This window comes from Amblyomma americanum, chromosome 4 (assembly GCF_052857255.1).
Source record: "Amblyomma americanum isolate KBUSLIRL-KWMA chromosome 4, ASM5285725v1, whole genome shotgun sequence".
Lineage (NCBI taxonomy): Eukaryota > Metazoa > Arthropoda > Arachnida > Ixodida > Ixodidae > Amblyomma > Amblyomma americanum.
Window position 1 is genome coordinate 149,544,803 of NC_135500.1, and position 25,030 is coordinate 149,569,832.

At 46.9% G+C, this 25,030-nt stretch overlaps 1 protein-coding gene across 2 annotated transcripts in view; it reads right to left on the reverse strand.

Annotated features, from left to right (window-relative positions):
- Positions 1–25,030, reverse strand: part of LOC144128518 (very long chain fatty acid elongase 4-like) — a 50,650-nt gene that overhangs the window by 21,936 nt on the left and 3,684 nt on the right. Inside the window, exon 2 of one of the 2 annotated variants that reach the window (XM_077661961.1) lies at positions 14,250–14,475. The gene's annotated coding sequence lies outside the window, so the exon portion shown is untranslated. Of the gene's footprint in view, positions 1–921; positions 1,056–14,249; positions 14,476–25,030 lie in introns of those variants that run through there. The other variant, XM_077661962.1, reaches the window with a different exon arrangement.

Genomic DNA, 25,030 nt, shown 5'->3' on the forward strand with positions numbered 1-25,030 from the left:
AAAACTTTCCCTTTCTTTTTGCAGTTGAGAGTTTCGCGTTCACGAATAGTGTTTTTTTTTTTTTTCAATCTCCTCCCCTTGCGTGCACCCACGGAGAAATGAGTGGATGGGTTGATGCTAATCTCTAACGAATGCACGTCCCGGTCATGACCGTCTTATTGGCGATGCACAAGACACGTTTGCTTCGGTGCATGTGAAAGCGCGCAACATGCTTATCTGTCGGTATACGAGCCTGCGTCCCGCTTGACACGCTGATTGTTCCCCATGATCGCCGCATTTGCCTCACGACTTGCTCGCTCAGCCCCGCGTTATAGAACGTGAAGTGAGCTGCTTTATGAAGCTCTTCGGTCTAATAGCCGCAGTCGCAAGTATTGCGGTTTTTGTTCTGTCAACAAACGTTGTTGCTGTGGCACGAAGGTGCCGCTTGGGATGGCATTCGTTTTTTTTTGTATTTCTCAGTTGAGGCACATTCTTCCCTCGTCACGAAACAGGTAAACAGCGGTTTCCTCCTCATTCACGTAATTACCGCACTTTTTTCCCTACCTCACAAAAAAAAAGGCGAGAACGGCCTGGAATCTAGACTCGTGACGGCTGCATGCCGATTTCTCTGACATGCACCTGCAAGAAGGAATCATTCAGTCACTTAAGCGAATATGCCGCGGTAAAGTACAACTCCAGCTGCTTTCATTTTGTGATCGCCGCTTTCCTGACCCCCCCCCCCCCCCCCCTTCCATTTCCTTCCTAGTTCCGACAGCGTCTCGACCAGCTACATTTTCTCCGCATTTCCTTCCGAAACAAGTCTTCGTTCACAGCGACGAACAACGGGAGATACGGAGCGAGGCTTCGCCGTCTGCTGCAAACGCGCACGCCCAGAGAAGGCCGTGGAAATTCCGCACTGCCTGAGTAGAGGAAGGAACTCACTGCTCGATGCCCGTTCACACGTACACATACACACGCTCTCTCCATCTCTTAGCCGGCTTTCCCCCGTTTTCAACGAGGAGGCGTCTTCCTGGCAGGCATAAGCAAGGACCGGAGGCAGCGGCGATCGAGAACCTTCTCCTCCGCACGGCCGTTTGCGGTTCCTGGTCGTCACGGCCCGCGGCGGGTCGACCACCTCCTGTCGGCGTGACCTCGATTCCTGCTGGCGAGGCCCCAAAAATAGGGACGAGTCGAGACGGCGGCGAAAGTGGTGACCCACATTCGAGCAACTGATCCTTTCCCTTCCCCGCCACTCTTTCTTCCCCTCTGTTCCTCCTCCTCCTGCGGCAGCGAGTGCGGAGGTGGCCGACGCTCTTGAACGCAACCGCACGGTCAAGGGCGCGCGCTTCTGCGCCCCGACGACAAGAGTTCCGCAAGCACTGCTCGGCTTCAGCCCCGGATGACGCGTGGCACTGACGAAGGCGGCCGCACTGGTCACACACTCCGGTCGTTGCGAGTACCGAAGGGTGGGCTTGGTGTTTGTTGACTTGATGTCGGCGGCTGACGTATGTCCGGCATCTCTTTAAAGCGGCTGTAACGCAGCCCACGCGGACGCATTTGAGCCGACGTCGTCGGGCGTGGAGTTTCCTTATCAAGGTGAAGTAGACGGCTGGAGATGGATACTGGATGTGTGTTTGCTTTGGAGTTTTCTTTATTCTTTTATTCTTCTTAAGGTTGTATGCGGGCTTCGCTCGGCGCGTATGTACACCCGAGGCTGATAGAAACGTGAAGGTGGTTCCTTGGCAAGAGCACGCTTTCTTCACTCACCTCGTTGCGAGCTGACAACTGTGTCGTCCCAGAGCACTTCACAGACCAGGGTGAACAGCTGCTGAACACACTCTGCGCTTTCGCGGAGTAGTATTGTTGACAATCCTTGACTAACGAAGGCAGGGCACCAAAACACTGCAAATAGAGTCCTTCCTTGAGAAGTGCACAGCTGCCCGCATTTTTTTTTTCTACAAGGGCTTACGCGAGCATGTTTCGCTCGGCTTCTTATAACCTTGTCTGCAAAGTACAGAAATCCTCTGGCGTGCTTTATTTATACTCACCCCAGCGCTGGAAACAAACCATGAGACAGCCAGGAGCAATACGAGCAGAAAGCGCAAGGCTCTGTCCAAGGCTGCGGAAGCTTCTGAATATGGTAGTACTTCACTTGCCTTTCTCGTGTTTGCCTACGCATACAGAGCCCGGCACATTCGTCTTGAAAGCTTGCTCGACATGCCTGAGTACACTTGCACCATTCCCTTACTCGATTTAGGTCCTGCATAGTTTCGCAGGGAATATCTTGATCAGGTATATATGATGAATTGTGGGGTGTCTTGCGTCGTCGTATTAGCAGTAATAGTACAGTAACAGAAAACCGGAAATGACTCCGAGGTCACGTGATCAGCTTTTCACCAATGAGAATTGCCTCGCTCATCAACTGGCCAGTGGCAATGTGCTATCTGTGACCACATGATCTAGGAAACTCCGGGCCGTTTGCGCTTAGAAATGGGACCACTCGTGGGAACGAGAATAGCGGGAAAGAGTGGTGCAGCTGTCCCTATCACTTATTTGACCCCCCCCCCCCACCCCGCTGGTGGGGGGGGGTTAAGGATGGAGGTACCCCGGTCTCCTGCGGTCCTTCTTTTATACGTGCCTGTTCCGAGCACAAATAAGACTGACTGATGCTGTCCGTGAGGACTATGCATATTTTTACGCACGCCAAACAGCTAGAGATGACACATACGCATAGCTGTGCGATCTTAACTTCCTTTAGCCATGGCTGCATCTCCCATCAAGGCGCATTAAAATGAATTGTTAAAGGCACGAGAGAGCTAATCATTCAGGCAAGATTTTACGCATCTGTTTTTTATTATTCTTCGTTTTCTTTTCTTGCCTTACCACTCACTCGGCAATGGTAGCATGAAGTAATTCTCCGCATTCGACGGGTCGGCGACATGTTCATAGTTATGTGCTCATCATTTCGGCAGATATGGCACTGAATTGGAAATCTTTCTGCCGCCGATATCTAGGATGGAGACTAAAGAAAGCTCGGGACGCTAGCCTGCCCAAGCGTCGGACATCCTACCTCCCGATTACAAAACCAGATCTCTGCCGACTGAGCAGTGACTTGTTTTCTCACTTTCTATTTATTAAACACGCTGAAACACATGCAGAGGATCAAGGTCGGCTGTATGCACAGGCTAATTAGAAAGGAGCCAGCTAATGGTACGCGCTGCACTAGCGTAACAGAAAAAACAACTTACACAATTGAAAGGAAAACAAGGAGATACAACATATGAACAACGGCAACGAGTCCTATGGAAAGTCATTTTTGCCCTAGATGTCCTTCAGTTGAAGAGTCATTTGACTGAAGTTGGTTCTGGGAAAAACGACAGGTTCAACACTGTGGTCGCACACAAGCGTTTTCCACAGGCGGGGCTGTACGGTTAGAAAACTCGCGTCAAATGGTTTGTGATCGCGGTGACTTCGGGATCCTTTCACGACTGCTTTCTGCGCATTCTGATTCGCCTATCCACGCTCACATACTGCGGTTTTATCCGTTCCTTTTGTAAAAGGAATTGGAGGAATTCGTTTTCGCATTCAACCCGGACAACCAGCAAGGAAACCATCGCTGCATACAATTTGCGAAATGAGAATCCGGCACTTCTCGCTAATTAGCAAAGTGGCTGCTCTTGCAAATTATTTCGCTCTCTCGGCCAACGACAAAGTTTGGTACGAAGAAACTTCGTTATGCAATTTTTTCCGATTGGAATATTACGCCTACCTTTGCTTAAGGGCTTGTGATTCGTATACCAGTTTGAACTAGTTTTGCCTTTGTGTTTTTCACGGTCGATTTTTGCAGCACTGAGTCGTTGTTAGTCCCACGTACTAAGAAAAAACCCTCAGGATAGACTATATCTCAATTATGGAGTAATGACCCGTCAAAATCCGCCTGAGTTCAGCCGTAAGCCTACAAAGTAAAGCGATTAGATGTTCCATCTCGATTCAATGTAACTGACTGCCTATTCCTTGTTATGCATTTGTTTTTGTTTAGTGGATAATAATTTCTTGAATCTTTCACGTAATCAAGTAGCTCTAAGGGCGCCTTAGTACTCGTGGTTCCAGAGATGTGAGCCTCTCTTTCTTTCCAATTTTTCTATCTAAGCTAAACTTCTCTGCAATTGCATCTTATTTCTTCCATAGCGCGGAAGCATTTGCAAGTTGCAGTCATTTCATTTTACGGAGGTGATTACTTTCTTAATACAGTAAATCAATTCGTGCAGTGCTGGCTACCATTCAGTTTTTTTTTTTTTGCATGATTGCAACAACCAATTCAACGGTGACAATGATAAAACACGATGACGGAATAGTTTGTGATGGTTAAATTGTAACTTGCCTAATTCTCTTCAAGGGGCAGCGCAAAAGCAACAGAAAAAAAGAAAGGAAGCACGTAAGACAAGACAGGCGCCAATTTCGTCTTCCGTGTTTCCTTCCTTCCCTCGTGTTGCTTTTGCGGCTGTCTTTTTCGAAGTATGTTCCTACGAGCCCATCGATGGAGGCAAAATGCTACATGCTCATGTACTGTGCGATGTCAGTGCACGTTTAAGAACCCTAGTTGGTCTGAATTATTCACTACGGCGTCCCTCATAGCCCGAGTCACTTTGGGACGTTAATCCCATAAAACCAAACCAAACGTTCCATATATTCACCGCGGTGGCTCAGTGGTTATGGCGCTCGGCTGCTGGCCCGAAAGACGCGGGTTCGATCCCGGCCGCGGTGGTCGAATTTCGATGGAGGCGAAATTCTAGAGGCCTGTGTGCTGTGCGATGTCAGTGCACGTTAAAGAACCCCGGGTGGTCGAAATTTCCGGAGCCATTCACTACGGCGTCTCTCATAGCCTGAGTCGCTTTGGGACGTTAAACGCCCATAAACCAAACCATAAACCAAACCAAACGTTCCATATATAATCATATTTCCTGAGCCTATTCAAACCTACACATATTTTCCAATAGGCCTGCAGTCCCAATATAGAATGAAAAACTGGGACGAGCAGTGAGCTTCAAGCCAGACAAACGCACTATCTCGCTGCCACGGCAACGGTGGCCAGTAACAGCAGCGGCGGTAAGGCACGATGGTTCGTCGGGGTTGTGTGTTCTATAGCACGGTACAGAGGCAAATAAAGCGGCTGAGCAACTAATCGCATAAGCTTGGGCACGAACGTATGTTCACAATAATGCATCAACGTTTGGACGAAAATACACTGCACGGTGGGTCAAGTCATAGAGCCACTTATAAGCGGCCTGGTTGGCTTCTGTGTTGACGCGCGAGCTCAGGGAAGCGAGGGAAACGAGGCAATCTTCTATTCTTCGTGCCTTATTCTAATACGCCAAGCGCTACACCGAGGCACTTCAAATTAGCTCCTTAAAAAGAGCGGTTTTATGGCTTGGACTACGAGACCACATGCGGAGATATATTTCGAAGCAAGGAGCTTCGTTAAGGAGAGATTCATTGTGTGTACACAGACTCCACCAGCACCGGTGTCGCTTGGATTCCGCCTTTATGATGCCTGCTCTAAAAGCAGTCAACGTGCAGACGAAGGGTTGAACGTCTTTTGTCCTCCCCGCCCCCTTCATTCGAATGTGTGCATGGTTCGACCGAAGACGGACAAACCCCTGCTGTCGAGATAACGAAAACGACGCCAAATATAAAGAAAGAAGTAAATGCAATGAACTTCCGCCCAATTTCACCTGCTCACGGCAAGCGAAGCTGGTCAGGTATATCCGCTGTTTCAATTAGAGGGTGCGTTTGAAATTGGCATGCAGTGAGTCAAACCTTCTTTCAGTTGGGAAGGGGTCTCCTGCAAGTCTGTATATGAAAAAGGGTGCCATGCAATGTGGCCAAACTGATAAGCAGCGTTAATCTGTGACGGCACCGCCTTCAGGCTGGAGCAATCGCTTTGCAGGTGGCTTTCATTGCAGCTGAGGTAGTTTTTGTTCTGTTTTTATTGTTGTGTTTTGTTTAAATTTCAAGCATCCACTATGGAAAACTGGCCAAAGCATGGTGCCGAGTTCCAAAGAAAGTCATGGAATGCTTTCTGAATGCAGTTGGGGACACTGTTAGAAGAAACTGCAAATAGGAATTTAACGAAAAAGGTTAGATCACGACGAATCACGATGAATTTAAAAATAATTTTGAACAGTCAACTCAAAACTCTTTCTGAGACAATGGTATAGCTGTAAAGACACTAGAACACGCAACATCGACCTTGGTCCTGGATGTCATCGACACCAAGGCTGCGTTTGACTTGAACACCGCGGCAGTGGAAGCTGTCTTACAATGTCTTGCTACTAAAGCACACCTGCACGCATAACCCTCAAGTACACTTCTAGGGAAGTTCGTACACCAATACGAGTACACTACCCCCCCCCCCCCCACACACACACACACACATCCCGCTTCCTCTGATGTTCGCTGTAGTGCTCGTACAATCCTTATTATTATGTGGCAGCATGTAAGCCTCGTCGGAGCAAAAAGCCGGGTAGCCGGCATCCTCTGCAACGTCGCTGATTGGACGGCACGAGGTGTGACGTCATGAGGCCGCCTCACATGCAGCCGGTGTGTAGGCGAGCGTGGCGGTGGTTGTAGGCGTCCCTGACTGGTCGATGCGGAGTGTTACGTCACACACCGCGTGGGCCCTGTCTCCGCGACTTGTTAGAGTAGAAAGACGGGCTAGTTGGGCCTTGGTGATTCGAATGCATTTTTTTTTTTCAGTGCAAAATTCGACAGGATGCAGGACAGACACGCAGCACAAACGCTGAACGACAGTGGTCGCGGAGGCAATCGGCAACTGCGCCTGGATATGCACGGCAACAAGGCCTTATGCTGTCGCACTGACACACGTAATGGAATCGTCACCTTACTCCCCCCCCCCCCCCCCCCCCTCGAACCTCTCTTCTCCTCAACTGTGGCGGTCAACCAAAACGGATGCCAAAATTCGCTGACGCATTTAAAACGTCCATATTATAGTTTCGCGCTGCGTTTATGTCAGCCGCATCTATCGCCTATTGGCTTGCCGTAAATTGTAATATATACAGGCTGTTCAAAATTCGGCTCCAATAATTTTTTTCACAGAAACGAACAAAAGTACACAAAAGACATTATTTTAAATTCGTTATGCGGACAGGCGGACACAGGCAGTGAGAAAAATTGTGAACGTAACCTGAGTAATTAAGGTTGATTAATTAACTTTTTATTCACTGCAGTTAGCGTGCATGTTTATATTGAAAACTTCGAGGCAGTGACATTCAAAGAATATCCCATTTTGAACAATTTTAGCAACGCCTCTCTGTCCTGAGATGTGCACGCCTAAATTTTCAGTCCTATCCGTCTAATTTTTCATGCGAGATCGCTACGCTCGGCATGAAGCTCCTCCACGATGTGACGCAGCTAGTTGTTGCGTATGGCACTTCGCCAGGCAAGACTGTGCAGTTAGAGGCGACAGTTATAAATTTTCACTCTTGGCCAACAGTGCGGTATCACTGCGTTTGACCCCATGCGAAGATCTATAGCGGCACTGCATCTTATCACCCACTCAAGAAGCAATCGCTTAAAGAAACAGCGCTCGCCCTACACCGCCGTCACAGTGATTCTTCGGATTCGCTGGCCAGGAAGTAAAAGTTATCACCGTCGCCTGCAACTCCACATTCTTGTCAGGTGGAACAGCTGCGTGACACCACCCTTACAAAAACTTCTTTGGACAGTCTGTAGACTGCCCATATACTTCTGTCTATAAATTTTATACTCTCTATAGATGAACCCTTCAGAATAGTCTACAGGCAATACAAATCCTACAGAGAGTATACACACAATCTATAGATTTATGGCCATAAACTTTTAATAGTCCTTTGTCTATAAGCAGTCTATGGACTATGAGTAGACGAAAAGAAATATCTATAGGAAGGCAATATAGTCTATAAGAAGCCTATAGACTGTCTATAGACCATTTTTATAAGGGCAGGGAGGAGCCTAATGCTGAGTGCCGCGGTCTCGCATGCGTAATTACGTGGTTTGGGCCGGAATTTTAGACACATATATCTCAGGATACAGGCGCGTTACTAAAGTCGTTCAAAATAGGATATTCTTTGAATTCCACTGCCTCTAAGTTTCCAATATAAACACGCACGCTAAATGCAGTGAAAAAAGTTAAGTACAGAATTTTAGTCAATTACTCAGGTTGAGATTACAATTTTTCTCACTGACTGTGTGCGCCTGACCGCATAACCTATTTACAATAATGACTTCTGTGTGCTGCTCTTGGTATTTTTAAAAAAAATCATTAAAGTAATTTTGAAGACCCTGCATAGCTTGTGCCTGTAAATCGTGGACCGATAAAACGAAGCATCTTGCACGCGGTAACAGTTGTTCACTGGCTCGTGCTCATCACTTCAACAGCAGTGATATCACCAACTTACCACAGCAAAAGCGCCTGCTAAGCAGGCGTTGTTCTATCGTACGAAAAGCATGAACATCTTGCCCTTGATTTACTGACGTCACACGATCACAGCTTCTACTTTGATCAGTGCCAGCACGATCGATGACAGTGCGTAGAGTTTATGTCAACCAACTATGGGTCGAGTACTTCATAAAGCTACAAGCTGGTAAGGACGGTACGAGATTGGTCAGTGACCGTGGTCGCCAGCAGCACGAAATTAGCCAAGGCAACGGCCAATCGGAACTCTCCGCAAACGCGAACAGCTTTAGTAATGCACACGCCCATGAGTTGACACGAGGTGTAGTGGCTTCCGCAAAGCTGTACGCGGTATCGAGTCAGAAGTGTGTGAGCAGTTTTTTTTTTTCCTTACCGGCAATGCATCCTTTCTTTCCTGCCGACGGCACGTTGCTTCCTAGTTCACAATAGCTCAAAGGCGCTGCGCTCGCTTCGGAAGGAACTATTTCGGTTGACCGTACGCCCCAGAACTTGCTCAGTAAAGATTTTGTTTTTTTGCTAATGCCTTCAACGTGGCCGGAAGAGCGCGAAATGCTACCGTCATTGATTACCTCCATCTTGAATGATTAAACCTTTCAAATCTTAATTATGTTCAATGTGGCAGACTTTTCTTCGCACAGAAAAGCAAGAGAACCTACTACAACTTTTGAATGTGGTAGAGTTATTGGAAATGACGAGTTTAATCATGTCATCAGAAGCTCGCATCGTCTTTGGGATCAATAGATACCGATATAAATTACGCTGTATGCGTTGCAAATTTAATAACGGGACTATTGTGCTTGGATAAACATGAAACCACTCTTAAAATCTTCAGAGTTTGCGTTCATGTGTGTGGTCTGTGTTCCCTCGCCACACGTCCCTGAATAATACTCTGCAATCTTATGGCTTAGACCGCACCGCATATGACTGAAGTTTAATTGCCTAAAACTAGCAGCTATGAAAGTAATTGTGCCTATTCACACAAAGCTGAACTTTATATATATATATATATTATATATATATATATATATATATATATATATATATATATATATATATATATATATATATATATATATATATATATATATATATATATATATATATATATATATATATATATCACTGATCCTCATTCTGCTCTTGAGCAGAAGTTTGGATCGTTGGTCAATGCCACAGCGACCGAATTCGGTAGCGGCGGCATGCTAAAACATTCCTGTACTGAGATCTTGGCACATGCTGAAGAACCCCAGGCGGCGGAAGTTAATCCGAGCCCACGACTAAGCGTTGCGTAGTAATCCGTCTGTAGGTTCGGCAAGAACAAAAAATCGTGTTTTTAAAAATACTCAAACTGGAACGGGGAAACAAAAGAAATTAACTTTAAAGGAATACAGCTACATGACGTTTGTGGAACCTATTGGGACATGTCATAACCTCTCACACGTTGTGCAGAGACAACCGAGACTACTAAAAAGTAAGGGAATGGTTTAAAATGACACCTAAATCCACATGCTATTCATACCGAACAATTCCGGGCAAAAGCATTTTTGAGCGGGAAAACGTTTGTGAACGCAACTTTTGCATATAATGTGAGATTTCACTGTAGCAATCAATATATCTGCAAATAACCCGACGACAATCTGTTACGTCGCAGTTACTTCGTGGTTGCTTTGAAGTTACTTCGTAATACTCTTCCCTAGCCCGAAAAATGAGGAAAGAGCGAGGTACGTCTGCTACACATTACCTAGCCACATCTTGCACTCTGGATCAGCAATCGGAAATCCTAGCTATTGGTTGTGTGTTGCTTCTGCATAATATAGACGTAGAAATAATTAAAATTATTGAGAAATTAGCGTAATAGGAGAATTGTAAGCGAGTAAACAAGCTGAAGGTAAATTTATGATTGTCTATAATCAGCAAAGTTGCGCTTGCATACTGTAGTAAAAGTGGCGCACCAGTATTGTAAAATAATTTAATCATTAAATCACTTGTTTTTTTCTTTTATCTCTATTGAAATTTTAGACTGCTACGTCTCAATGCTTATTTTTTCCCATGAGCCATCTGGCAGCTGGTAGTGGCGACTGAACATTGAGTATTATGTTCGTAAATGAAAACTATGTTATATTTTCACGCGTGGCAGGAGGTTGTTAATGACGTTTTTCTTTTTTTTCTTAATTAACAGAAAAGAAAGCAAAAAAATAAATGATTGTAGTCGGATACAGCTCTAGACTGCAGCGGCAAATACCTTTCAAAGGAAACCTTTCAGCCAATGGCGTTGAACGATTGTCATGATGTCTAGATTAATTCGTTTACACCAGCTTGCGTGATATCCGAAGTGGCTGGCAAGTGCAAGGAAATTAATCGCGACAGCCCGACACACGGTTGACGCCATTGTCTCGACGGCCTCCTTTGAGGAGCATTTGCCGCTTCGCTTCTGGGCTGTATACGACTACAGTGCTCTCTACATTGTAAATGATGCGTCAACATCTTCAGCAGGTGCGACCACGCAAGATTGTCCTAAGTACTGCGCAAGGCTATCGGTAAATGTTACCATGACCCGAACTATATCATCTCGTTACCTTTCATATCGGACCATTCAATTTTCCTACTGTCATGGCTTGGTGGCTATAATTTCCTGCTACTGTTAACGAGGGCACGCCTTCGTTCTGGACACATTTTTATTGAGGTGTTGATCAAAAAAGCTAACGGAGTAAGATTTCGGTTCTCACTAAATAATCCAAGACGATCGACAATCCGGAGCTACAGCGTGACTCTTCGCCGCTCCCTCGGGTTTGACACAAAAGAATCACATAATAATTACTTTTTAATGCGAAAGGATTAGATGGCTATGTTGACGCCGGAAGTTTCCGAAAAATATGTCGAAGTAAGTTTGCCCCCTGTGACGTTACTGGGGTCCTCGATCACCAGTTATGACAGCGATAGTAATAGTTGGTGATAGTGAGGATAATGATGATGATGATGATGATAGTAGTAGTGATTGTGGTAATGATTATGATAACGATTGCAAAAAAGGTCGTGGGTTCGAGTCTCAGTAAATTTCCTCCGTACTTGGCGTGCAGTCGTAGCGCCATCATGCGGCACCCACTGAAAAACCCCTCGCAATGTACGGCGCTGGCCCAGCAGAAGGCGCAGGTGGCGGACTGCTCGCAGCTTTCGCATTTCCGCACGTAAGGAGATTTAAGTGCACCTTGTAATTTTTGCTATCTAGCGACCTTTTGTCAAGTTGTGACTTGAACTTCCACCGACGTAGGAAGATACCCTTCAGTACAAACTGAGCATCGACACCCCCTGTCACAGGGTCTGGAGGGCACTACTGCAAACACTGCTCTCCACACACTCCATGCTACGAGCACCATCACCCCTCATATTCCACAAGATATACTCGCACCATATCGTGCTCCTTCCCTTACCGCCTCTGAAATTCCTTAACTGTTCCGTGTCCTGCGCAAAACTTGGTCGCCATACAATCCTCCCACCTCCATTACCAACCCCTCTAGCTCATGGAGTGCCTAGCTGACCACGGACCACTTGAAAGACCAAATAACCACGGTGGAGCAAGCCCGGTCCCTGCTTGGCTACCAACCTAGAGTTGCGAAATAATGTAATTTGAATCTTTCTGACTCGCTAAAGGCGTAGGCGCGAGAACACACATAATTTTCAGTCGTTCAATATAAGAAATAAGAATTTCTGCTCTTTCGTTTCCTTTTGCATGAATTCAAGAAAAGAACAGTTCATCACTAATTTGTCTTGCGCTGGACTAAAAATTTATGCTGACCTGTAACAGCGATTGGCACAAGCCTTCTTTAACGCGGTTAGTTATCATCCAATCCTTTAAGCTCATCACTTAACCAAACCAAATTTGCACACGTCTCAACTCACTGAACACAAAATAGACAATATTTTTCGGCGCCAATCGTAGTTGCCTACAATATCATATCTTCGACACCTGTAAATATGAAAATGCTACAGAAAGAATTGCCTGAATATAATCTGATTACACAATAAACTCGTTAAACAAATATTAGCTGTCGCAGTAACCCTACAGCTAAAGAACTTCAACAGATTTCAACTCAGCGCGGATTTCAACTCAGCGCGAAAGAAAACGATGTAAAGCCTACCAGACATCGCAGTTAAAATGGGGTCGCGCGTGCAGTCTTTGATCTCTTGATGCGCAAATCTGTGAGCCAAAGTGCGAATCACGGCTGTGCAGAGATTCTTGTTTACAGTAGCAAATCTGGAGTGCTGAAGCTGGCCCAGTAGATCGCAATCAGCGTCCTTCAGAACACAAGGCGCTCGCCAGCCGCGACGGCTCAATAGCTGCGGCGTTCGACTGCTTAGTCCTGGATCTCAGGTTCCATCCCAGACGCGGCGATGGCATATCCAACGAGGCTAAATATAAACACATTTGTGTGCTGACATTCCGAGCAAGTTTCCGAGCCCTCGGTGGTAGAAACTGTTTGAAGCTCTCCACTGTGGCACGCCTCATAACCTGTAGTGTTGTTTTGCCCGTACATGTGCACTTGCAGAGTTTGTTCATTGATAACAGTACAGGATCGATCAGCCGCAGTGAGAACACTTGAGCGTATGGTTTTGCAGCTAGCACAGCGCCTTGTGTGGTTGTCTCGCATGGGAAGCGTGACCATATAATGTGACAGGGTACAGGCAATCTGACAGTGCACCAGCTGCGCGATGCGCCTGCAGATGGCGCTGCGCGAGACGCAGTACAACGTGCACAAGTGTTCCCGCTACGAATAATTGACCCTCTACTTTTAGGACCCAGTAAATATTTTCATCGTGCGTAAGTATGGCGACAGGGGTCTCGAAACTCTACTCCTAGCGTAAGTCTTTGTCAGCTGTTTTATTTTTTAGTATCGTACCGCTCATTTGGTGGCTGTTACTCTAGTGTATGTGACGTCATCGTCCTTGAACAACATTAGCCATACAAGACCTGCACAACGTATCCGCGTCAAGTAAAGCCAGGGCCCCATGCTTGCTAACACGCTCCGGCCTCCTCGCAGTTCTTGCAAGCTTCCCGTGAATAGGTGCACTTCGCGATCTCGAGAGATTTATCTTAAGCACAGTAGCCTGGCCCGATTTAAATAAGCTATCAAGTCAGCACAAAACTGCAAAAAAGCTACAAAGTGGCACGACGGCCTAGGCTTGCTAGAACGAATCAACAGTCCACTCTGTTAGTGTCCCAACTACAGTAGAACCTTGTTATAACTTGAAGGGGCCTGGCTAGTCGTTATAGTCGTAGTTTCATTATAGCCCTTGTTGGCGTAGCTTCCAAGGAGAATCGTCATTCTTTCGTTATATCCATTATTTCGTTATAAACCGTTTCATTATAAGGGGGCTCAACTGTATAATGATAATTCCGTTCACTTTCCCCTCCCAACGTAAAATAAAGTGTACGAAATCGGACTCATAATCTCTCGGCAAGACGCTTTAGTATTAATGTAGCATCTTCTAATAATGGTGTCTATAATGCCATCATGCAAGAGATACTTGCCTCACAATCGAAGATCGCATCGCCGGAAATCGATCTGCCTGTGCCGCGTAAGTCAGTGAAGAATCGCGCCTCCTGCCACTGGCCCAAAAGTCTAATGTCCTCTAAGAAGTACAAAAGCGGCTTAGCTGCCCTGGTCCTCTCGGCATTTTGTGATCTCCAGAGCAAAGTTCATAGAGTTCCGGTTGGTCCTAGCCAGCCGACCTTGTGGGATCAAAGGCCCACGTGCGCGCCGTCAAAGCAACGAAGAAAGAGAAGGCGCGTGGCTCCCACCTGTGCGACGGCGTCGGAGGATGCGGTGCTGCGCGGCGGCCGCCGTCTTCGGCCGGAGTCGGTAGGAAGAGCGGCCGCGCGTCCGACTAGCACCACTCGGCGCCCGGCAGACTTTCACTCTTGTCGGGAGAGGAGGAGTGCGGAACCACCTCCGGCCGCCGCCGCAGCCTTCCTCTCCCGGCGTCGCCGTACGCTCCAGGCCGGCTTCCTGGTGACCCAGATGGTCCTGCGAGAGAGGAGGAGGAGGAGGAGGGCTACAGAGCCGATGCATCAACTCTTGGGCGGCACGGAGAGGGCAGGTGCATTGAGACGGGAGACTCCTCTCTCCACCCTCCCCCACTGCCGAAAACGGGCACCCTGCGGATGCAGGCAGTGCGCCGCATCGACCTTATCAGTAGCGTGCACTGGCGATGGAATGCACAACGGCCCTAACGTAAGCGAGAGGATGCGCCTTCGCAACGATGCTTTCATCGGCCGTGATACCATCTCGGTTGGTCACTCCTCGGCCTTAGGGGGAACGGACAGGGGTATTAAGAAATTCCTAGGCCATTTCGCTCGCGACCGGAACAGCCACAGGCGAGGAATTGTCCCTCTGATTTTCTAAGACATCTCATTGGGAGCCGGGAGTGGTTCTTCTGGGGACATGCTAACTGCCGCGGGAAGTTTTGAACGTCTGCCTCGCCGCTGAGACATGGTAGATGCCTATGGTCCTGGGAAATCCTACTGCGTACAATTTGGCGATGCTCCACTGGTTCAAAGATATGCTTAGTTACTTGCACAGCCTTCACATAGGAAGCACATAGTAACGGAACAACAGGAAGATGACAACGCGCATACTCATAGTAAAGCGCTGAGTGTATCGTCTCCCTGCTGTTCCGCTTGTACTGTGCTACTAGCGTCGAAATGAGGAGTGTCCAAGCACAATTGTTTACACAGAATCTTGTACCGCATAAGCAGTATGGTGCAAAAGCTTCAACGCCTTGTAGTAACATGGACGGAAACAAGTTATAACTGATGCCGAAGTATTCAACGAGAGGAGATGAACGCAAATAACCTGAAATTTCTTGAAGTGCTCCAGCCATGTCGCTACAGTGAAAGATTTCTCGCTCAAGCTCTGTTGAAGCTCAGACGCCGCAGCATGTGTTCTGCTCGCAACCACTCAAGAACAGCAATAGGCAAAACGGCGAAGACTTCAAGTCTCTCTTGGGCAACTGGGGAAGGGAGGGTGAAAGTTTCATGTGCAGATGAAGTAAGCTTGCTTCGAGTGGAGTGTAGCTCATTATTTATTTATTTATTTGCGACGCTAAATGTGCCGCACGGCATAAAACGTGATGTCATTAATGAACGTTGTAATACGTTACAAAAAGGCATAAAGTCCGGTTATGAGTAAAAATTCACACCATCTTCTGGCGTAAAAGTTTTTCGTTAGCCACAAGTGGCAATTGGAGTCATTGTTTGACAGGTATGCCTCTTGAAGAACGCGAGAGCGCACCAGCGAAGTTCCTGGCCATGTCCACGGTAGGCGGTGGACAGTGGTGTCAAAAGCGGGTGCTTCGCAGTGAGGGCATTTTTCCGACGCAGGCATTTTTTTTTTCGGTGTAGCTCATTATGAATGCTTTATGTTAGCCTTGGATAACATATTCCGTGCTGGGCGTCCTTCGCATCGTTGTAGCAAGGATACCTCTCGCTAGCATGCGCTCTGTATATGGCGCCCTGAACCTCTCTTTCTGCCGCTGCTACCTCTTTGTCCCTCCTAGTCTACTATTAGTCTCATTAGTCTTTTACGTGAGCTATCATTCACATAATCTATTGTATCGTCCCACTTTAAATCTTTCTTGTAATCTACTATTTCATCCGCTGTTGCTCCCCGTTCAGTGCGGCAGTTACGATGCCGATGGCGATTTCTTTCCCTCATAGTTCTCATAAAATAAGGACTGCTACAACTTACGTCTATTTTAAATGGCTCCCGCTATGAAAGGCATTAGAAAAAGCCCTCTATTATTCACGTAGTCAAGGACCGAGGTCGATCCCGTGTATGGTAGAGCGGGCAGCACACCCGCGAGAATTGGTGCGGAGGGCACGACCCTCCCCCGAGTCCCTTCTTCACTTTAAGTGTAGCCACAAGGCTACACAACCCTTTCTCCGGGCTGACCGTGAGCGCGAGCCAACTTGGACCGCGTTTGCCTGCGCTGAACAGAACTGCTCCGCGGAAGGATTCATCGTTTATTCCTTATTATTTGCAGGAACTGCGACCGCCGCCACGGAGCTTGTGCCTATACCGCTCTTCAGGAATCCCGCGTGGCAACGGGACAACTCGGCCGTGACGCGCACCGCCCCTGCAAGCGGGGCAGTCAGTATGTGCGTGCGTACGTGCGTTCGTGCACGCACTCAGTGCAGAGGAACCGTGTACCACTTCGAGAAGCGGCGAAGAAGAGGGCACGGCTGGCTGACGGCGAAACGCACTCCTGTCTCCGCGTGCCTCCGGGTCCCGTTGATTGACGCGCTCGTGCCTTTCACTCCCTGTCTGCGCTGGTTGGAGACAAGCTCCCTTTGCGGAAAGCGCAGATATATACGCGGTCAGCTCGCGGAACAGCAGGCTCAGTAAGAAAAGGAAGCGCTATTTGTGGTCTGGGTATTGTCTAAGTTACCAGTGCATGTAAGAAATTTTTGACGGGGACTTATGTGTGCTTTTCGCCCTCCAGTTAATGCAGAGGGTAATGACGGCAACCAAAGTGGTGTACATCGTCCGAGCTTCGACTAGACCGCATCCTACCGTTCCCGTCATGGCCACGTCTGGTGTCCAGACATATATACGAACCGCAGACCGCTGTCATATGCAGGCACCTCAGTTTCTAGTTTCTACCCTTCGCGGTCCTGCTTATCGAAAACGCCGCAAACATGGCGCCGCGATGCAATGTAGTCAAAGCTCGTGTGTCATCCATTACTTTTGCTGAAGACTTGGTCACGAACATCAATTTTTCGGCAGGGTTTCTAGCGTGCACGGAACCGTTCTCGAAGTGACTTCTCTTTTTAATTGCTGTCGATCGTTTGCTTTTTTTTCCTCGAACAAAATCCCGGACCCAGTAAGGTGCTCAGGGCACCTTTTGTCCGTGACCCTTTTGTGTCTTGTAAACCAGGAAGCTAATCGCCAATGAGGAACAAAGAACATGGATGCCACCTTGCGGCTACGCTGGCGGTTAGAGGGAACTATTTAACAGGAAGGGGAAGGGAGCAGTACGGTGGAACCTGGCAGCGCAAAAACAGATGCATACGCACAAAGTAACACAGAGGTACAGGAATCTTTCTTTGTGTGACCAATTACATAAAGCACAGCAATCTTAAACTCATGCATCGGGCAAACCATTTCCAGCGTAAGAAAAAAATGTGATGCCTCCTTTCTTTTTTCGAAGAACTGTTTACGTTCTTTCTAGCATTAGTGTTGTCATCTTTGCGTGTCCGAACGTGGAATTAGCTTTTTTTCTTTGTGTTGCTCTTATGTAATTGTTTTTATTACACTTGTTGTTAAAACGGACTTGTGAATATGTGCAAAAGGAGGCTGGCAAGCGGCACGTAGCGCAAGTTGGTTGAAAGTTGCATGCCAGTCCCATGCCGTTGCATTACCTCGGTACTCCCTGTCTGTCCTTGTGCAGCCACGCTTGTTTATTAAAGTATGCATACTAGCTCAAAGGAATTTGGCTTTGTCCTTAGAGGTAGGCCTGTCCCAGTGTGCTCTATCTCAGTATTGAGATGGAACGGAAAGGGTTTGCGAAGGGCGGGTAAAGAAGCAATTGGCGTCCAAGTTGACGAGAAAAAGAAGACGGCTATGCAATCCTATTCTTACACGTGCGCTATAGGGACTGGGTGGCGTTCCTAAATCAGACAGCTGCGATAATAGCAGTAAAAGCGGTCGTTCTCGAGCACGTATTACAAGAAAAGAAAATGCAGACTCCTTGCTTAAAATCAATATTAACTAACAACTAATAAATTTTAATGGTCTAATGCCGAGGAAGCGGCTGTTTAGACACATTGTAGGGAAGAACTCTGGATCACCTACAAGAGTTCATCGAAGGATATTAAAACTTCAGGGAAGCCTAGGTGCCATTAGAGCACTGCACGGGCCTCATCGTGAGGCAAAAGCCCAGCCCGAGCCCGAAACTGAAAGCCCGAACCCGGGCCCGCCACCAAGCCCGCTACATTATCACTCCGCTGAGCCCAGGCCCGGCCCGGGCGCGTTCCCGCAACAGCTCAAGATTTGAATTCACTGTGTACAGACTTCTACTACACAAGTATAGAAATGGCCGTCAAAGGAGCTCAAATCATAATAATTCTTGAAAAAAAATGGTTTTGGTACACACACACACACAAAAAGAATATAAGGTGGATTCACCCGCTCGGTTTTTTGAGTAGCCCCGAAGTTCCCGGAACGAAATGGAAATGGCTGCATTATAAACGCGTAATAAACTGCTAACGTTGCCGCTAAATTTTTAATCAGTAATACTTTACAGCTCATGATATTTAAATATTAAAATGTCATCGAAGCCGCAGTAATGACATTTCTTTTAATGCGATGGCGTTAAAGACTTCGTTGTCCAGAAAATGCGGCGTCGACGTTGTGAGTGAAAAATCACGAGCATGGCCCTGGCAGGTGGTGCTCACAAAGCAACCTAGGGGGCAGGTGGACCACCTTGGTCACGTGACCTTGCGGCGTCATCACAACCTGCTCACCGGATAGTAAGCGAACTGGGCACTGTGGCAGGTGACGGTTAAAATAATGACTGGTCGCTTGGGAAGATCAACCTAGACCACACAAGGCCCACCAGTGAGAGCACCTGCCATCCCAGGGCAGTGGCACATCGCTTAACCGCTGCACCACTGCGCCATGTGGGGTATGAGAACTCCCAGAGATCTATGAATGTAAAATAAAGAATGTACAATTCTGCATATATGAGCATTAAACCATTATCGCTATCGGAACAACTGCCATCAGGATACGAACACCGAAATCGAACTGAAAACCGAAATGCTCTTGCACCTAATTCATGTTTGGTCTAACTAGGCAAACTGACTGTCATTTATTTTATTCCTTTCTTCTGGCTTTTCCTATGATGGGGACCCCCAAAATTAAGAAATGAAGCTGATGAAATCGCGTTCCGATTTGTTGCTGCGTCCAAGGGTCGTGAGAAGTGAAGTCTCAGACGGCACTATCAGCTGCCAATCCCCACTGCTCGACCGCTGGCAGGATTTTAATTAAAAATTCGCCTCGTAAATAAGTACAGAAAGAACATTCGACTGGAATTGACATTATAGGTTCGCATGCTCTGGGGTTGAGTAGTGCCTCGCCGGATCCGTAACGGCTGTCGAAAAGGTGCAGATACCACGGTCTGGATATGGATGAAACTTAAATGTGCACGGATGCCTGCTCTGTTCGCTAAACGAGTTGCTAGTATAAAAACCGGAAAAACCAGAAATGAAGGGCGGAACAACTGCGGAAATTAGTGGACCCTTTCACAAAAATCCTGACATGAATGCTGGCTAATGCAGTGTACGTCACACGGGTAGCCGTTATCCTTCTGCATTGCAAAACCTGCTTGCGTTCGTGATTATGAGAAAAACTTAATGTGATTGCCTGGTAAATTTTTGCATCAAAGACACGCAAAAAAGCATATTTAAAATCTTTTTTATTATTTTTAATTACGTGTAGGTCCTCGCCAAAATGCTTTTTGAGCGCATTTTTTTTTTCTTCAGCCTTCCCGACTGCGGGGGATACCAGACCTGAGAACACGTGTCGCAGACCACCCTCTCATTACCGTCATCGTCATCACCATCGCCCGGGTTTCTCTTCCAATGAACTTAACTGCCGCGGCGGTGGCTCAGTGGTTATGGCGCTCGGTTACTAACCCGAAAGGCGCGGGTTCGATCCCTGCCGCGGCGGTCGAATTTCGATGGAGGCGAAAAGCTAGAGGCCCGTGTATTGTGCCACTGCCGCTCAATGGAGGGCCGCCTTCATTGAGCGGCCTCTGCAATGTCAGTGCACGTTAAAGAACCCCAGGTGGTCGAAATTTCCGGAGCTCTTCATTGTGGCACCCCTCCTACCCTTAGTCGCTTTGGGACGTTAAACCCCCATAAACCATAAACCAGTGAACTTAATTGCGACGATGATGACCACGATGATGGTGAAATGTATACTCCTTTTTTGACTCGCTTGGTACCCTACGCCGACCTGTAATGTAATGCGACATGAAATGTGCCCGTCGACCTTAAAGTGTGCTTACGTTGAAGCAACTTTGCGAATGCTTCCCTTGATTACCTGAAGTCAGCTGTGGCGTCCACAGATCCTCGCGGTTTCTGTGAGAGATGACCTCAAAAACCGCAGCGTGTGTCAGCCATGGTGGATGAAACGCAAGTAGTTTCACTTTCATCCTTTTGTGCGCACATTCTCTCGCGCATCGAGCTCGTTTAGATTGCATTGACAGCTAAGAGCTGGCCGGGCCGACGGGGGCGCCACCGTCGGCCGACCGCGCGTGCACTACCGCGTGTCAAGGTTCGATTCGCGCCAAAGAGCGCGCAGCTGTTTCCATATTCCGCGGGTCCCAGGGCCCGGTTCCCGCGGTTGCCATATTTAGCACTCTGGGCCACCGCGCGCATTTCTGATGCCCGCTGCGCGTGTTTTAGAGTGACGTAGCGGCGACGTGTTTTCGGCACAGCACGGAGAGGGGCTAAGAGCGTGGAGGGCAAGTTGGCCGCCTTTCCTTTTTCTTTTCTTTGTTTCGGCCAAGAATTTTGCGGCGAAAAAGGATTTATTCTCCTCATTTAGCCCCGCCGCTGTGGCTCAGTGGTTAGGGCGCTCGACTACTGATCCGGAGTTCCCGGGTTCGAACCCGACCGCGGCGGCTGCGTTTTTATGGAGGAAAAACGCTAATGCGCCCGTGTGCTGTGCGATGTCAGTGCACGTTAAAGATCCCCAGGGGGTCGAAATTATTCCGGAGCCCTCCACTACAGCGCCTAATACTTCCTTTCTTATTTCACTCCCTCCTTTATCCCTTTCCTTACGGCGCGGTTCAGGTGTCCAACGATATATGAGACAGATTCAGCGCCATTTCCTTTCCCCAAAAAAACCAATTATAAACCAATTCTCCTCATTTACTGCTCATCTTTTATTGAAATTTATTCCTTGGGAACGCCGTTTAGAATAAAATTATAAGCATTCTATGCTGTAAAGTGATTCGACGCATAGGTCAGCAAGCAAGCAATCAATAATTTATTTATTTCCTTGATGGCACAAAAAATTATACACAAAGAGGTCCCATTGACTGCAGTTGAGACCTCCACTAAGGAATCTTGCGTGCATTACGATGGCATAGCTTGATGGTCAAGTTCAAAACTTCTCATAAAAATTTTTGTGAAGTCGAGAGGGTATATTTCTTACTTCGTGACCACCTGCCAATAAACCTAATTTTGGTATTAAGTAAATCGAAAAAATTAAGGAAATCAAGTTTGTTCTGCCCCATAAACGACTTCTTAAATAAAAGCCAGTTCCGAACTTGTGACTATCCTCATCCTTTTATGCGCCTCCCTTCCTCCCACCCGATCCAATTATGCAGGGTTTTAAAATTAAAAAAAGTTAAAAAAGCGAACAGGTGAAAGGATAACGTTCGCCGTCAGCCTCGTAGAGAACTAAAATGAATTAACTTTGTGGCCACTGCAGTGCGTGTTCGTGCTGGATTTTCCTAACAGGAGCGCATTTTCAGATATTCTCTTATAATAATAATAATAATTGGTTTTTTGGGGAAAGGAAATGGCGAAGTATCTGTCTCATATATCGTTGGACACCTGAACCGCGCCGTAAGGGAAGGGATAAGGGAGGGAGTGAAAGAAGAAAGGAAGAAAGGGGTGCCGTAGTGGAGGGCTCCGGAATAATTTCGACCACCTGGGGATCTTTAACGTGCACTGACATCGCACAGCATACGGGCGCCTTAGCGTTTTTCCTCCATAAAAACGCAGCCGCCGCGGATATTATCTTCCGAATTTTGAGTTCAGTACGCATAATTTCCATGCAAGGTGCTGACCGTTGGCGCAAAACTCCACCCGCCATGACGCAGCTGTTCGTGTCGCTCTTTGTCAGCTAACGGCGTAGAGCGGAGGATGCAGCCATAACTTTAACTTTCGGCCTCACCACAAAATCTACGCCACGCTACGGAGGAGTTCTGAATCGAATGGCACCGCCTTGAATGTGTAATTATGAGGACTAAGCTGAAATATTGGAGTCGAATGCCTCGGAAGAGAATTACCAAACGCAGTAGTCATAGAAATGCGACCGCCTTTAAGTTTTCAGTATAAAGGCGCACTTTAGCCCCAGTGGCTGAAATACTTATTAATGTATGCTGTAGTTAATTAAGACATTGACGAAGGTAATTATCCTCCCACTTCATGTCCGCCTGATCGCATAACCTGAGTGCAAAACAAGCGTTTGTGACTGCTCATCGTTCACTTTCTAAAACTCCGGAAAGCAATTTGGAACATTTTGTATATTAATTTAAATAATCGTGCCCATTTCCTATAGTCGGTGGGCAAAAATTTAATTATTTTTTTCTCCAGAGAATACCCAATCTAAAAACACAACAAAAAGGTTTCTGTCGTTACAACAGATGTTTTGTAATGTTCTTGACCAAGGACTTCTACTAACAACAGAAATATTCGTAGTTACAACAGAATGTTGTGTAGCTACTACAGAAAAGTACTACAGAAACAACTACAGTAGTACTGAAGAATACTACAAAACAACAGAAAAAGCTGTCGTTACGACGAAACAAGAAAACGTTCTGCCGTATCTTTGAAATGTTTTGTCGTTTCTTTTGACTGGGCACGCTTGTAAAAAGAAGCAAGTCGGATCAGTGTTCACAATGCTGACCATGCTTAATTTCAAAGTGATAGAAAGCGAAACATCGACTGCGGAAATAGCTCACCGAGTGTCCCCCCACAGAGCGCGAAATCACTGCGATTCCTAAGGAGGCCGCGTTTATTCTTCAGGCGAACCCGTTTCTTTCAGGGGCGCCGAAAGAAAAAGATAAATATAGCCCCTTGTGACGTGGTCAGAAATGGACTGCCGTTGCACACAAGGTAAGCAAGCTTCACAGCTCGCTTTACCCCATTCGTCGCCGACGGCGCACTTCGTGTGAAGAGTTTGCCAACCGTGTCCTGATTCGATCCGTCCTTCCTTTCAGTGGGTGGGAAAAAAAAATCACGCTCTCAAAGGTGAGGACGTAGCGAGGGGTGTCTATATATGGAGCCCAGCCCTCCTGTCAATCTGTGTTCTGGCTGTTAACTCCGGCTCCTGAGCGCTTTCGGGCCCGCCAAAGTACGTTTGCGGAAGCCTGGAAACGGCATCAGCGACTTGAGACCGCCCAACTGATTTCCTGTTTCTCTTCGTGCTCTACGCACATGCTTCTAAGCTAGGCGACTCTATTGTTTTACTGCTCTAGAGGTCCACAACCGGGATTTTGAGCTCTGGGCCACTTTTCGGCTTCCCTTCAGCCTCTGTTTACCTTTCAATGTATCCAACCGCGTAAATAATTAAGGTGGTTCAAGCGGCTGCCGCTTACATACTTCATTTTTCTTGCCCGCGATCGGGGTCGTGATCAGGCGCGCGTACAATGCGCGTACATTGCCACGCATCATTAAATGGTATCGACTGCCCAATGGCCTTGCCCCGAAAGAAGCAAAAGCAGACTGCCGAGTATCCTGAATATCGTGTTTTGATTGTCGACCTCTTGCAGCGCAAGTTCAGCTCATATAAGCGATGACACTTAGTCGGTCAGTTAGCTAGGCGACCAAAAATAAAGCAAGAGTACGATGGCGTCATGCCAAGAAGAGTGGTTGAGGCGATCTTAGATGCTTCGTTATAAGATATTCAATTAATTTGAACTTGAGTGTATTGATTTCCGTTCAGGAGCACTTAAGCCTCCGGCCATCCAGCGTTACTGGCTTCGCCCTCATCTCTACATGGCGTGAGCGGAAAGTAATAATGAATATCGTATGCCAGCTACCAGGCCATGCTAGTAGTTGATATAACTCTGTCATAAATGTGGTACCTAATGCTTCACTATCTCTTTTGGATTTCTGTTCTACGCCGATATCTGGTCGAGAACGTGTGTAAGGAATCGCTGAGCCGATGCAGAATTCCATGATATATAAGAAGTAAGATCCTTTATATGGTTTCACAATCAAGGAGATGAACGTTCAGCTGAAATTCAGAGAAACATTTGTGCTTTTCATTATGGTTTTATGAATCAACGTACTATGGCGAAGTCTTTGAATTCTCGACAGTGAGGATATGTGTTTATGATAGAAAAAGGAACAGTATTCTGTCTGTTGTCACTGATGACCTTCTTCAGAAAATGGAAGGTATAAATCTTTCCCATGGGCATGCGACGATGAGGGAGTTTCATAAATTCCTTCCCGAAGTATCGATAATTGTAATCACTGAAGCCGTGAGTGAAGAGTTGGGGTGCACGAAATTGCTCTCATGATGAATGTCCAATGCGCTGACCGAGGAGTACAAAACAAAAATTATTTTTAAGGCAAATTTCTGGACTCAGTATTGGCTAGGATGAAACATGAGCCTTCCACTACATGTCCGAATCCATCACTGCAGTGGTGGGATAAATATTTCACGAAAGAAAACCAGTTCGAGACTTCCCTTCCAAAAAAAAAGACTCCGTGCTAGAATTTTTTTTCGAACAGATATGCCATTCTGCTTTGACACCTAACACAAAATTTCATGC